The sequence below is a fragment of the Acipenser ruthenus genome, unplaced genomic scaffold (assembly GCF_902713425.1).
Source record: "Acipenser ruthenus unplaced genomic scaffold, fAciRut3.2 maternal haplotype, whole genome shotgun sequence".
Lineage (NCBI taxonomy): Eukaryota > Metazoa > Chordata > Actinopteri > Acipenseriformes > Acipenseridae > Acipenser > Acipenser ruthenus.
Window position 1 is genome coordinate 22,990 of NW_026708369.1, and position 9,647 is coordinate 32,636.

A 9,647-nucleotide genomic window follows, 5' to 3' on the forward strand; every position below is an offset into this window, starting at 1 on the left:
CCCCCAGCTCACTAAACATAAAAGTCATGAAAGCAGAAATGCAATCGCCTGCGGCCACACCACCTTGAATAAGCCTGATCTCGTCTGATCTCAGAAGCTAAGCAATGTTGGGCTTGGTTAGTACTTGGATGGGAGACCACCTGGGAATATCAAGTGCTGCAGGCATTACATTTTTGTAATTACATTTTACAATTGAAATGTGTGGAGGACAAAAGGAAATTTTGGAGGAATCACCCCCAGCTCACTAAACATAAAAGTCATGAAAGCAGAAATGCAATCGCCTGCGGCCACACCACCTTGAATAAGCCTGATCTCGTCTGATCTCAGAAGCTAAGCAATGTTGGGCTTGGTTAGTACTTGGATGGGAGACCACCTGGGAATATCAAGTGCTGCAGGCATTACATTTTACAATTGAAATGTGTGGAGGACAAAAGGAAATTTTGGAGGAATCACCCCCAGCTCACTAAACATAAAAGTCATGAAAGCAGAAATGCAATCGCCTGCGGCCACACCACCTTGAATAAGCCTGATCTCGTCTGATCTCAGAAGCTAAGCAATGTTGGGCTTGGTTAGTACTTGGATGGGAGACCACCTGGGAATATCAAGTGCTGCAGGCATTACATTTTACAATTGAAATGTGTGGAGGACAAAAGGAAATTTTGGAGGAATCACCCCCAGCTCACTAAACATAAAAGTCATGAAAGCAGAAATGCAATCGCCTGCGGCCACACCACCTTGAATAAGCCTGATCTCGTCTGATCTCAGAAGCTAAGCAATGTTGGGCTTGGTTAGTACTTGGATGGGAGACCACCTGGGAATATCAAGTGCTGCAGGCATTACATTTTTGTAATTACATTTTACAATTGAAATGTGTGGAGGACAAAAGGAAATTTTGGAGGAATCACCCCCAGCTCACTAAACATAAAAGTCATGAAAGCAGAAATGCAATCGCCTGCGGCCACACCACCTTGAATAAGCCTGATCTCGTCTGATCTCAGAAGCTAAGCAATGTTGGGCTTGGTTAGTACTTGGATGGGAGACCACCTGGGAATATCAAGTGCTGCAGGCATTACATTTTACAATTGAAATGTGTGGAGGACAAAAGGAAATTTTGGAGGAATCACCCCCAGCTCACTAAACATAAAAGTCATGAAAGCAGAAATGCAATCGCCTGCGGCCACACCACCTTGAATAAGCCTGATCTCGTCTGATCTCAGAAGCTAAGCAATGTTGGGCTTGGTTAGTACTTGGATGGGAGACCACCTGGGAATATCAAGTGCTGCAGGCATTACATTTTACAATTGAAATGTGTGGAGGACAAAAGGAAATTTTGGAGGAATCACCCCCAGCTCACTAAACATAAAAGTCATGAAAGCAGAAATGCAATCGCCTGCGGCCACACCACCTTGAATAAGCCTGATCTCGTCTGATCTCAGAAGCTAAGCAATGTTGGGCTTGGTTAGTACTTGGATGGGAGACCCCCTGGGAATATCAAGTGTTGCAGGTATTACATTTTACAATTGAAATGTGTGGAGGACAAAAGGAAATTTTGGAGGAATCACCCCCAGCTCACTAAACATAAAAGTCATGAAAGCAGGAATGCAATCGCCTGCGGCCACACCACCTTGAATAAGCCAGATCTCGTCTGATCTCAGAAGCTAAGCAATGTTGGGCTTGGTTAGTACTTGGATGGGAGACCACCTGGGAATATCAAGTGCTGCAGGCATTACATTTTACAATTGAAATGTGTGGAGGACAAAAGGAAATTTTGGAGGAATCACCCCCAGCTCACTAAACATAAAAGTCATGAAAGCAGAAATGCAATCGCCTGCGGCCACACCACCTTGAATAAGCCTGATCTCGTCTGATCTCAGAAGCTAAGCAATGTTGGGCTTGGTTAGTACTTGGATGGGAGACCACCTGGGAATATCAAGTGCTGCAGGCATTACATTTTTGTAATTACATTTTACAATTGAAATGTGTGGAGGACAAAAGGAAATTTTGGAGGAATCACCCCCAGCTCACTAAACATAAAAGTCATGAAAGCAGAAATGCAATCGCCTGCGGCCACACCACCTTGAATAAGCCTGATCTTGTCTGATCTCAGAAGCTAAGCAATGTTGGGCTTGGTTAGTACTTGGATGGGAGACCACCTGGGAATATCAAGTGCTGCAGGCATTACATTTTTGTAATTACATTTTACAATTGAAATGTGTGGAGGACAAAAGGAAATTTTGGAGGAATCACCCCCAGCTCACTAAACATAAAAGTCATGAAAGCAGAAATGCAATCGCCTGCGGCCACACCACCTTGAATAAGCCTGATCTCGTCTGATCTCAGAAGCTAAGCAATGTTGGGCTTGGTTAGTACTTGGATGGGAGACCACCTGGGAATATCAAGTGCTGCAGGCATTACATTTTACAATTGAAATGTGTGGAGGACAAAAGGAAATTTTGGAGGAATCACCCCCAGCTCACTAAACATAAAAGTCATGAAAGCAGAAATGCAATCGCCTGCGGCCACACCACCTTGAATAAGCCTGATCTCGTCTGATCTCAGAAGCTAAGCAATGTTGGGCTTGGTTAGTACTTGAATGGGAGACCACCTGGGAATATCAAGTGCTGCAGGCATTACATTTTTGTAATTACATTTTACAATTGAAATGTGTGGAGGACAAAAGGAAATTTTGGAGGAATCACCCCCAGCTCACTAAACATAAAAGTCATGAAAGCAGAAATGCAATCGCCTGCGGCCACACCACCTTGAATAAGCCTGATCTCGTCTGATCTCAGAAGCTAAGCAATGTTGGGCTTGGTTAGTACTTGGATGGGAGACCACCTGGGAATATCAAGTGCTGCAGGCATTACATTTTACAATTGAAATGTGTGGAGGACAAAAGGAAATTTTGGAGGAATCACCCCCAGCTCACTAAACATAAAAGTCATGAAAGCAGAAATGCAATCGCCTGCGGCCACACCACCTTGAATAAGCCTGATCTCGTCTGATCTCAGAAGCTAAGCAATGTTGGGCTTGGTTAGTACTTGGATGGGAGACCACCTGGGAATATCAAGTGCTGCAGGCATTACATTTTACAATTGAAATGTGTGGAGGACAAAAGGAAATTTTGGAGGAATCACCCCCAGCTCACTAAACATAAAAGTCATGAAAGCAGAAATGCAATCGCCTGCGGCCACACCACCTTGAATAAGCCTGATCTCGTCTGATCTCAGAAGCTAAGCAATGTTGGGCTTGGTTAGTACTTGGATGGGAGACCACCTGGGAATATCAAGTGCTGCAGGCATTACATTTTACAATTGAAATGTGTGGAGGACAAAAGGAAATTTTGGAGGAATCACCCCCAGCTCACTAAACATAAAAGTCATGAAAGCAGAAATGCAATCGCCTGCGGCCACACCACCTTGAATAAGCCTGATCTCGTCTGATCTCAGAAGCTAAGCAATGTTGGGCTTGGTTAGTACTTGGATGGGAGACCACCTGGGAATATCAAGTGCTGCAGGCATTACATTTTACAATTGAAATGTGTGGAGGACAAAAGGAAATTTTGGAGGAATCACCCCCAGCTCACTAAACATAAAAGTCATGAAAGCAGAAATGCAATCGCCTGCGGCCACACCACCTTGAATAAGCCTGATCTCGTCTGATCTCAGAAGCTAAGCAATGTTGGGCTTGGTTAGTACTTGGATGGGAGACCACCTGGGAATATCAAGTGCTGCAGGCATTACATTTTACAATTGAAATGTGTGGAGGACAAAAGGAAATTTTGGAGGAATCACCCCCAGCTCACTAAACATAAAAGTCATGAAAGCAGAAATGCAATCGCCTGCGGCCACACCACCTTGAATAAGCCTGATCTCGTCTGATCTCAGAAGCTAAGCAATGTTGGGCTTGGTTAGTACTTGGATGGGAGACCACCTGGGAATATCAAGTGCTGCAGGCATTACATTTTACAATTGAAATGTGTGGAGGACAAAAGGAAATTTTGGAGGAATCACCCCCAGCTCACTAAACATAAAAGTCATGAAAGCAGAAAAGCAGTCGCCTGCGGCCACACCACCTTGAATAAGCCTGATCTCGTCTGATCTCAGAAGCTAAGCAATGTTGGGCTTGGTTAGTACTTGGATGGGAGACCACCTGGGAATATCAAGTGCTGCAGGCATTACATTTTTGTAATTACATTTTACAATTGAAATGTGTGGAGGACAAAAGGAAATTTTGGAGGAATCACCCCCAGCTCACTAAACATAAAAGTCATGAAAGCAGAAATGCAATCGCCTGCGGCCACACCACCTTGAATAAGCCTGATCTCGTCTGATCTCAGAAGCTAAGCAATGTTGGGCTTGGTTAGTACTTGGATGGGAGACCACCTGGGAATATCAAGTGCTGCAGGCATTACATTTTACAATTGAAATGTGTGGAGGACAAAAGGAAATTTTGGAGGAATCACCCCCAGCTCACTAAACATAAAAGTCATGAAAGCAGAAATGCAATCGCCTGCGGCCACACCACCTTGAATAAGCCTGATCTCGTCTGATCTCAGAAGCTAAGCAATGTTGGGCTTGGTTAGTACTTGGATGGGAGACCACCTGGGAATATCAAGTGCTGCAGGCATTACATTTTTGTAATTACATTTTACAATTGAAATGTGTGGAGGACAAAAGGAAATTTTGGAGGAATCACCCCCAGCTCACTAAACATAAAAGTCATGAAAGCAGAAATGCAATCGCCTGCGGCCACACCACCTTGAATAAGCCTGATCTCGTCTGATCTCAGAAGCTAAGCAATGTTGGGCTTGGTTAGTACTTGGATGGGAGACCACCTGGGAATATCAAGTGCTGCAGGCATTACATTTTACAATTGAAATGTGTGGAGGACAAAAGGAAATTTTGGAGGAATCACCCCCAGCTCACTAAACATAAAAGTCATGAAAGCAGAAATGCAATCGCCTGCGGCCACACCACCTTGAATAAGCCTGATCTCGTCTGATCTCAGAAGCTAAGCAATGTTGGGCTTGGTTAGTACTTGGATGGGAGACCACCTGGGAATATCAAGTGCTGCAGGCATTACATTTTACAATTGAAATGTGTGGAGGACAAAAGGAAATTTTGGAGGAATCACCCCCAGCTCACTAAACATAAAAGTCATGAAAGCAGAACAGCAATCGCCTGTGGCCACACCACCTTGAATAAGCCTGATCTCATCTGATCTCAGAAGCTAAGCAATGTTGGGCTTGGTTAGTACTTGGATGGGAGACCACCTGGGAATATCAAGTGCTGCAGGCATTACATTTTTGTAATTACATTTTACAATTGAAATGTGTGGAGGACAAAAGGAAATTTTGGAGGAATCACCCCCAGCTCACTAAACATAAAAGTCATGAAAGCAGAAATGCAATCGCCTGCGGCCACACCACCTTGAATAAGCCTGATCTCGTCTGATCTCAGAAGCTAAGCAATGTTGGGCTTGGTTAGTACTTGGATGGGAGACCACCTGGGAATATCAAGTGCTGCAGGCATTATATTTTACAATTGAAATGTGTGGAGGACAAAAGGAAATTTTGGAGGAATCACCCCCAGCTCACTAAACATAAAAGTCATGAAAGCAGAAATGCAATCGCCTGCGGCCACACCACCTTGAATAAGCCTGATCTCGTCTGATCTCAGAAGCTAAGCAATGTTGGGCTTGGTTAGTACTTGGATGGGAGACCACCTGGGAATATCAAGTGCTGCAGGCATTACATTTTACAATTGAAATGTGTGGAGGACAAAAGGAAATTTTGGAGGAATCACCCCCAGCTCACTAAACATAAAAGTCATGAAAGCAGAAATGCAATCGCCTGCGGCCACACCACCTTGAATAAGCCTGATCTCGTCTGATCTCAGAAACTTAGCAATGTTGGGCTTGGTTAGTACTTGGATGGGAGACCACCTGGGAATATCAAGTGCTGCAGGCATTACATTTTTGTAATTACATTTTACAATTGAAATGTGTGGAGGACAAAAGGAAATTTTGGAGGAATCACCCCCAGCTCACTAAACATAAAAGTCATGAAAGCAGAAATGCAATCGCCTGCGGCCACACCACCTTGAATAAGCCTGATCTCGTCTGATCTCAGAAGCTAAGCAATGTTGGGCTTGGTTAGTACTTGGATGGGAGACCACCTGGGAATATCAAGTGCTGCAGGCATTATATTTTACAATTGAAATGTGTGGAGGACAAAAGGAAATTTTGGAGGAATCACCCCCAGCTCACTAAACATAAAAGTCATGAAAGCAGAAATGCAATCGCCTGCGGCCACACCACCTTGAATAAGCCTGATCTCGTCTGATCTCAGAAGCTAAGCAATGTTGGGCTTGGTTAGTACTTGGATGGGAGACCACCTGGGAATATCAAGTGCTGCAGGCATTACATTTTACAATTGAAATGTGTGGAGGACAAAAGGAAATTTTGGAGGAATCACCCCCAGCTCACTAAACATAAAAGTCATGAAAGCAGAAATGCAATCGCCTGCGGCCACACCACCTTGAATAAGCCTGATCTCGTCTGATCTCAGAAACTTAGCAATGTTGGGCTTGGTTAGTACTTGGATGGGAGACCACCTGGGAATATCAAGTGCTGCAGGCATTACATTTTTGTAATTACATTTTACAATTGAAATGTGTGGAGGACAAAAGGAAATTTTGGAGGAATCACCCCCAGCTCACTAAACATAAAAGTCATGAAAGCAGAAATGCAATCGCCTGCGGCCACACCACCTTGAATAAGCCTGATCTCGTCTGATCTCAGAAGCTAAGCAATGTTGGGCTTGGTTAGTACTTGGATGGGAGACCACCTGGGAATATCAAGTGCTGCAGGCATTACATTTTTGTAATTACATTTTACAATTGAAATGTGTGGAGGACAAAAGGAAATTTTGGAGGAATCACCCCCAGCTCACTAAACATAAAAGTCATGAAAGCAGAACAGCAATCGCCTGCGGCCACACCACCTTAAATAAGCCTGATCTCGTCTGATCTCAGAAGCTAAGCAATGTTGGGCTTGGTTAGTACTTGGATGGGAGACCACCTGGGAATATCAAGTGCTGCAGGCATTACATTTTACAATTGAAATGTGTGGAGGACAAAAGGAAATTTTGGAGGAATCACCCCCAGCTCACTAAACATAAAAGTCATGAAAGCAGAAATGCAATCGCCTGCGGCCACACCACCTTGAATAAGCCTGATCTCGTCTGATCTCAGAAGCTAAGCAATGTTGGGCTTGGTTAGTACTTGGATGTGAGACCACCTGGGAATATCAAGTGCTGCAGGCATTACATTTTACAATTGAAATGTGTGGACAAAAGGAAATTTTGGAGGAATCACCCCCAGCTCACTAAACATAAAAGTCATGAAAGCAGAAATGCAATCGCCTGCGGCCACACCACCTTGAATAAGCCTGATCTCGTCTGATCTCAGAAGCTAAGCAATGTTGGGCTTGGTTAGTACGTGGATGGGAGACCACCTGGGAATATCAAGTGCTGCAGGCATTACATTTTACAAGTGAAATGTGTGGAGGACAAAAGGAAATTTTGGAGGAATCACCCCCAGCTCACTAAACATAAAAGTCATGAAAGCAGAAATGCAATCGCCTGCGGCCACACCACCTTGAATAAGCCTGATCTCGTCTGATCTCAGAAGCTAAGCAATGTTGGGCTTGGTTAGTACTTGGATGGGAGACCACCTGGGAATATCAAGTGCTGCAGGCATTACATTTTTGTAATTACATTTTACAATTGAAATGTGTGGAGGACAAAAGGAAATTTTGGAGGAATCACCCCCAGCTCACTAAACATAAAAGTCATGAAAGCAGAAATGCAATCGCCTGCGGCCACACCACCTTGAATAAGCCTGATCTCTTCTGATCTCAGAAGCTAAGCAATGTTGGGCTTGGTTAGTACTTGGATGGGAGACCACCTGGGAATATCAAGTGCTGCAGGCATTACATTTTTGTAATTACATTTTACAATTGAAATGTGTGGAGGACAAAAGGAAATTTTGGAGGAATCACCCCCAGCTCACTAAACATAAAAGTCATGAAAGCAGAAATGCAATCGCCTGCGGCCACACCACCTTGAATAAGTCTGATCTCAGAAGCTAAGCAATGTTGGGCTTGGTTAGTACTTGGATGGGAGACCACCTGGGAATATCAAGTGCTGCAGGCATTACATTTTACAATTGAAATGTGTGGAGGACAAAAGGAAATTTTGGAGGAATCACCCCCAGCTCACTAAACATAAAAGTCATGAAAGCAGAAATGCAATCGCCTGCGGCCACACCACCTTGAATAAGCCTGATCTCGTCTGATCTCAGAAGCTAAGCAATGTTGGGCTTGGTTAGTACTTGGATGGGAGACCACCTGGGAATATCAAGTGCTGCAGGCATTACATTTTACAATTGAAATGTGTGGAGGACAAAAGGAAATTTTGGAGGAATCACCCCCATCTCACTAAACATAAAAGTCATGAAAGCAGAAATGCAATCGCCTGCGGCCACACCACCTTGAATAAGCCTGATCTCGTCTGATCTCAGAAGCTAAGCAATGTTGGGCTTGGTTAGTACGTGGATGGGAGACCACCTGGGAATATCAAGTGCTGCAGGCATTACATTTTACAATTGAAATGTGTGGAGGACAAAAGGAAATTTTGGAGGAATCACCCCCAGCTCACTAAACATAAAAGTCATGAAAGCAGAAATGCAATCGCCTGCGGCCACACCACCTTGAATAAGCCTGATCTCGTCTGATCTCAGAAGCTAAGCAATGTTGGGCTTGGTTAGTACTTGGATGGGAGACCACCTGGGAATATCAAGTGCTGCAGGCATTACATTTTTGTAATTACATTTTACAATTGAAATGTGTGGAGGACAAAAGGAAATTTTGGAGGAATCACCCCCAGCTCACTAAACATAAAAGTCATGAAAGCAGAAATGCAATCGCCTGCGGCCACACCACCTTGAATAAGCCTGATCTCGTCTGATCTCAGAAGCTAAGCAATGTTGGGCTTGGTTAGTACTTGGATGGGAGACCACCTGGGAATATCAAGTGCTGCAGGCATTACATTTTACAATTGAAATGTGTGGAGGACAAAAGGAAATTTTGGAGGAATCACCCCCAGCTCACTAAACATAAAAGTCATGAAAGCAGAAATGCAATCGCCTGCGGCCACACCACCTTGAATAAGCCTGATCTCGTCTGATCTCAGAAGCTAAGCAATGTTGGGCTTGGTTAGTACTTGGATGGGAGACCACCTGGGAATATCAAGTGCTGCAGGCATTACATTTTAGTATTTACATTTTACAATTGAAATGTGTGGAGGACAAAAGGAAATTTTGGAGGAATCACCCCCAGCTCACTAAACATAAAAGTCATGAAAGCAGAAATGCAATCGCCTGCGGCCACACCACCTTGAATAAGTCTGATCTCAGAAGCTAAGCAATGTTGGGCTTGGTTAGTACTTGGATGGGAGACCACCTGGGAATATCAAGTGCTGCAGGCATTACATTTTACAATTGAAATGTGTGGAGGACAAAAGGAAATTTGGGAGGAATCACCCCCAGCTCACTAAACATAAAAGTCATGAAAGCAGAAATGCA

The 9,647-nt window shown here is 44.0% G+C and overlaps 41 non-coding genes and 2 pseudogenes across 41 annotated transcripts; all 43 read left to right on the forward strand.

Annotated features, from left to right (window-relative positions):
* Window positions 1-46: 46 nt before the first annotated feature.
* LOC131731755 (5S ribosomal RNA) lies at window positions 47-165 on the forward strand. The gene has a single exon (XR_009325029.1). It is a non-coding gene; the product is annotated as a 5S ribosomal RNA (ribosomal RNA).
* A 114-nt stretch (window positions 166-279) lies between these two features.
* Window positions 280-398, forward strand: LOC131731756 (5S ribosomal RNA). Its single transcript, XR_009325030.1, has one exon. It is a non-coding gene; the product is annotated as a 5S ribosomal RNA (ribosomal RNA).
* A 100-nt stretch (window positions 399-498) lies between these two features.
* Window positions 499-617, forward strand: LOC131731757 (5S ribosomal RNA). Its single transcript, XR_009325031.1, has one exon. It is a non-coding gene; the product is annotated as a 5S ribosomal RNA (ribosomal RNA).
* Window positions 618-717: 100 nt separating this feature from the next.
* Window positions 718-836, forward strand: LOC131731758 (5S ribosomal RNA). The gene has a single exon (XR_009325032.1). It is a non-coding gene; the product is annotated as a 5S ribosomal RNA (ribosomal RNA).
* A 114-nt stretch (window positions 837-950) lies between these two features.
* On the forward strand, window positions 951-1,069 carry LOC131731759 (5S ribosomal RNA). Its single transcript, XR_009325033.1, has one exon. It is a non-coding gene; the product is annotated as a 5S ribosomal RNA (ribosomal RNA).
* Window positions 1,070-1,169: 100 nt separating this feature from the next.
* On the forward strand, window positions 1,170-1,288 carry LOC131731760 (5S ribosomal RNA). The gene has a single exon (XR_009325034.1). It is a non-coding gene; the product is annotated as a 5S ribosomal RNA (ribosomal RNA).
* Window positions 1,289-1,388: 100 nt separating this feature from the next.
* Window positions 1,389-1,507, forward strand: LOC131731896 (5S ribosomal RNA). The gene has a single exon (XR_009325169.1). It is a non-coding gene; the product is annotated as a 5S ribosomal RNA (ribosomal RNA).
* A 100-nt stretch (window positions 1,508-1,607) lies between these two features.
* On the forward strand, window positions 1,608-1,726 carry LOC131731884 (5S ribosomal RNA). The gene has a single exon (XR_009325157.1). It is a non-coding gene; the product is annotated as a 5S ribosomal RNA (ribosomal RNA).
* A 100-nt stretch (window positions 1,727-1,826) lies between these two features.
* On the forward strand, window positions 1,827-1,945 carry LOC131731761 (5S ribosomal RNA). Its single transcript, XR_009325035.1, has one exon. It is a non-coding gene; the product is annotated as a 5S ribosomal RNA (ribosomal RNA).
* Window positions 1,946-2,059: 114 nt separating this feature from the next.
* Window positions 2,060-2,178, forward strand: LOC131731886 (5S ribosomal RNA). The gene has a single exon (XR_009325159.1). It is a non-coding gene; the product is annotated as a 5S ribosomal RNA (ribosomal RNA).
* A 114-nt stretch (window positions 2,179-2,292) lies between these two features.
* On the forward strand, window positions 2,293-2,411 carry LOC131731762 (5S ribosomal RNA). Its single transcript, XR_009325036.1, has one exon. It is a non-coding gene; the product is annotated as a 5S ribosomal RNA (ribosomal RNA).
* Window positions 2,412-2,511: 100 nt separating this feature from the next.
* LOC131731851 (5S ribosomal RNA) lies at window positions 2,512-2,630 on the forward strand. Its single transcript, XR_009325124.1, has one exon. It is a non-coding gene; the product is annotated as a 5S ribosomal RNA (ribosomal RNA).
* A 114-nt stretch (window positions 2,631-2,744) lies between these two features.
* On the forward strand, window positions 2,745-2,863 carry LOC131731763 (5S ribosomal RNA). The gene has a single exon (XR_009325037.1). It is a non-coding gene; the product is annotated as a 5S ribosomal RNA (ribosomal RNA).
* Window positions 2,864-2,963: 100 nt separating this feature from the next.
* Window positions 2,964-3,082, forward strand: LOC131731765 (5S ribosomal RNA). The gene has a single exon (XR_009325039.1). It is a non-coding gene; the product is annotated as a 5S ribosomal RNA (ribosomal RNA).
* A 100-nt stretch (window positions 3,083-3,182) lies between these two features.
* On the forward strand, window positions 3,183-3,301 carry LOC131731766 (5S ribosomal RNA). Its single transcript, XR_009325040.1, has one exon. It is a non-coding gene; the product is annotated as a 5S ribosomal RNA (ribosomal RNA).
* Window positions 3,302-3,401: 100 nt separating this feature from the next.
* On the forward strand, window positions 3,402-3,520 carry LOC131731767 (5S ribosomal RNA). The gene has a single exon (XR_009325041.1). It is a non-coding gene; the product is annotated as a 5S ribosomal RNA (ribosomal RNA).
* Window positions 3,521-3,620: 100 nt separating this feature from the next.
* On the forward strand, window positions 3,621-3,739 carry LOC131731768 (5S ribosomal RNA). The gene has a single exon (XR_009325042.1). It is a non-coding gene; the product is annotated as a 5S ribosomal RNA (ribosomal RNA).
* A 100-nt stretch (window positions 3,740-3,839) lies between these two features.
* LOC131731769 (5S ribosomal RNA) lies at window positions 3,840-3,958 on the forward strand. Its single transcript, XR_009325043.1, has one exon. It is a non-coding gene; the product is annotated as a 5S ribosomal RNA (ribosomal RNA).
* Window positions 3,959-4,058: 100 nt separating this feature from the next.
* Window positions 4,059-4,177, forward strand: LOC131731770 (5S ribosomal RNA). The gene has a single exon (XR_009325044.1). It is a non-coding gene; the product is annotated as a 5S ribosomal RNA (ribosomal RNA).
* Window positions 4,178-4,291: 114 nt separating this feature from the next.
* LOC131731771 (5S ribosomal RNA) lies at window positions 4,292-4,410 on the forward strand. The gene has a single exon (XR_009325045.1). It is a non-coding gene; the product is annotated as a 5S ribosomal RNA (ribosomal RNA).
* A 100-nt stretch (window positions 4,411-4,510) lies between these two features.
* Window positions 4,511-4,629, forward strand: LOC131731772 (5S ribosomal RNA). The gene has a single exon (XR_009325046.1). It is a non-coding gene; the product is annotated as a 5S ribosomal RNA (ribosomal RNA).
* A 114-nt stretch (window positions 4,630-4,743) lies between these two features.
* On the forward strand, window positions 4,744-4,862 carry LOC131731773 (5S ribosomal RNA). The gene has a single exon (XR_009325047.1). It is a non-coding gene; the product is annotated as a 5S ribosomal RNA (ribosomal RNA).
* Window positions 4,863-4,962: 100 nt separating this feature from the next.
* On the forward strand, window positions 4,963-5,081 carry LOC131731774 (5S ribosomal RNA). Its single transcript, XR_009325048.1, has one exon. It is a non-coding gene; the product is annotated as a 5S ribosomal RNA (ribosomal RNA).
* Window positions 5,082-5,181: 100 nt separating this feature from the next.
* Window positions 5,182-5,300, forward strand: LOC131731840 (5S ribosomal RNA). The gene has a single exon (XR_009325113.1). It is a non-coding gene; the product is annotated as a 5S ribosomal RNA (ribosomal RNA).
* A 114-nt stretch (window positions 5,301-5,414) lies between these two features.
* LOC131731776 (5S ribosomal RNA) lies at window positions 5,415-5,533 on the forward strand. The gene has a single exon (XR_009325050.1). It is a non-coding gene; the product is annotated as a 5S ribosomal RNA (ribosomal RNA).
* Window positions 5,534-5,633: 100 nt separating this feature from the next.
* On the forward strand, window positions 5,634-5,752 carry LOC131731777 (5S ribosomal RNA). The gene has a single exon (XR_009325051.1). It is a non-coding gene; the product is annotated as a 5S ribosomal RNA (ribosomal RNA).
* A 100-nt stretch (window positions 5,753-5,852) lies between these two features.
* Window positions 5,853-5,971, forward strand: LOC131731917 (5S ribosomal RNA). The gene has a single exon (XR_009325190.1). It is a non-coding gene; the product is annotated as a 5S ribosomal RNA (ribosomal RNA).
* A 114-nt stretch (window positions 5,972-6,085) lies between these two features.
* Window positions 6,086-6,204, forward strand: LOC131731778 (5S ribosomal RNA). The gene has a single exon (XR_009325052.1). It is a non-coding gene; the product is annotated as a 5S ribosomal RNA (ribosomal RNA).
* Window positions 6,205-6,304: 100 nt separating this feature from the next.
* Window positions 6,305-6,423, forward strand: LOC131731779 (5S ribosomal RNA). The gene has a single exon (XR_009325053.1). It is a non-coding gene; the product is annotated as a 5S ribosomal RNA (ribosomal RNA).
* A 100-nt stretch (window positions 6,424-6,523) lies between these two features.
* On the forward strand, window positions 6,524-6,642 carry LOC131731918 (5S ribosomal RNA). Its single transcript, XR_009325191.1, has one exon. It is a non-coding gene; the product is annotated as a 5S ribosomal RNA (ribosomal RNA).
* Window positions 6,643-6,756: 114 nt separating this feature from the next.
* Window positions 6,757-6,875, forward strand: LOC131731780 (5S ribosomal RNA). Its single transcript, XR_009325054.1, has one exon. It is a non-coding gene; the product is annotated as a 5S ribosomal RNA (ribosomal RNA).
* Window positions 6,876-6,989: 114 nt separating this feature from the next.
* On the forward strand, window positions 6,990-7,108 carry LOC131731880 (5S ribosomal RNA). The gene has a single exon (XR_009325153.1). It is a non-coding gene; the product is annotated as a 5S ribosomal RNA (ribosomal RNA).
* Window positions 7,109-7,208: 100 nt separating this feature from the next.
* Window positions 7,209-7,327, forward strand: LOC131731915 (5S ribosomal RNA). The gene has a single exon (XR_009325188.1). It is a non-coding gene; the product is annotated as a 5S ribosomal RNA (ribosomal RNA).
* A 97-nt stretch (window positions 7,328-7,424) lies between these two features.
* On the forward strand, window positions 7,425-7,543 carry LOC131731881 (5S ribosomal RNA). The gene has a single exon (XR_009325154.1). It is a non-coding gene; the product is annotated as a 5S ribosomal RNA (ribosomal RNA).
* A 100-nt stretch (window positions 7,544-7,643) lies between these two features.
* LOC131731781 (5S ribosomal RNA) lies at window positions 7,644-7,762 on the forward strand. Its single transcript, XR_009325055.1, has one exon. It is a non-coding gene; the product is annotated as a 5S ribosomal RNA (ribosomal RNA).
* Window positions 7,763-7,876: 114 nt separating this feature from the next.
* On the forward strand, window positions 7,877-7,995 carry LOC131731848 (5S ribosomal RNA). Its single transcript, XR_009325121.1, has one exon. It is a non-coding gene; the product is annotated as a 5S ribosomal RNA (ribosomal RNA).
* Window positions 7,996-8,109: 114 nt separating this feature from the next.
* On the forward strand, window positions 8,110-8,218 carry LOC131731964 (5S ribosomal RNA; annotated as a pseudogene).
* A 100-nt stretch (window positions 8,219-8,318) lies between these two features.
* Window positions 8,319-8,437, forward strand: LOC131731782 (5S ribosomal RNA). Its single transcript, XR_009325056.1, has one exon. It is a non-coding gene; the product is annotated as a 5S ribosomal RNA (ribosomal RNA).
* A 100-nt stretch (window positions 8,438-8,537) lies between these two features.
* Window positions 8,538-8,656, forward strand: LOC131731882 (5S ribosomal RNA). The gene has a single exon (XR_009325155.1). It is a non-coding gene; the product is annotated as a 5S ribosomal RNA (ribosomal RNA).
* Window positions 8,657-8,756: 100 nt separating this feature from the next.
* Window positions 8,757-8,875, forward strand: LOC131731783 (5S ribosomal RNA). The gene has a single exon (XR_009325057.1). It is a non-coding gene; the product is annotated as a 5S ribosomal RNA (ribosomal RNA).
* A 114-nt stretch (window positions 8,876-8,989) lies between these two features.
* On the forward strand, window positions 8,990-9,108 carry LOC131731784 (5S ribosomal RNA). Its single transcript, XR_009325058.1, has one exon. It is a non-coding gene; the product is annotated as a 5S ribosomal RNA (ribosomal RNA).
* A 100-nt stretch (window positions 9,109-9,208) lies between these two features.
* LOC131731785 (5S ribosomal RNA) lies at window positions 9,209-9,327 on the forward strand. Its single transcript, XR_009325059.1, has one exon. It is a non-coding gene; the product is annotated as a 5S ribosomal RNA (ribosomal RNA).
* Window positions 9,328-9,441: 114 nt separating this feature from the next.
* On the forward strand, window positions 9,442-9,550 carry LOC131731966 (5S ribosomal RNA; annotated as a pseudogene).
* The last annotated feature ends 97 nt before the right edge of the window (window positions 9,551-9,647 follow it).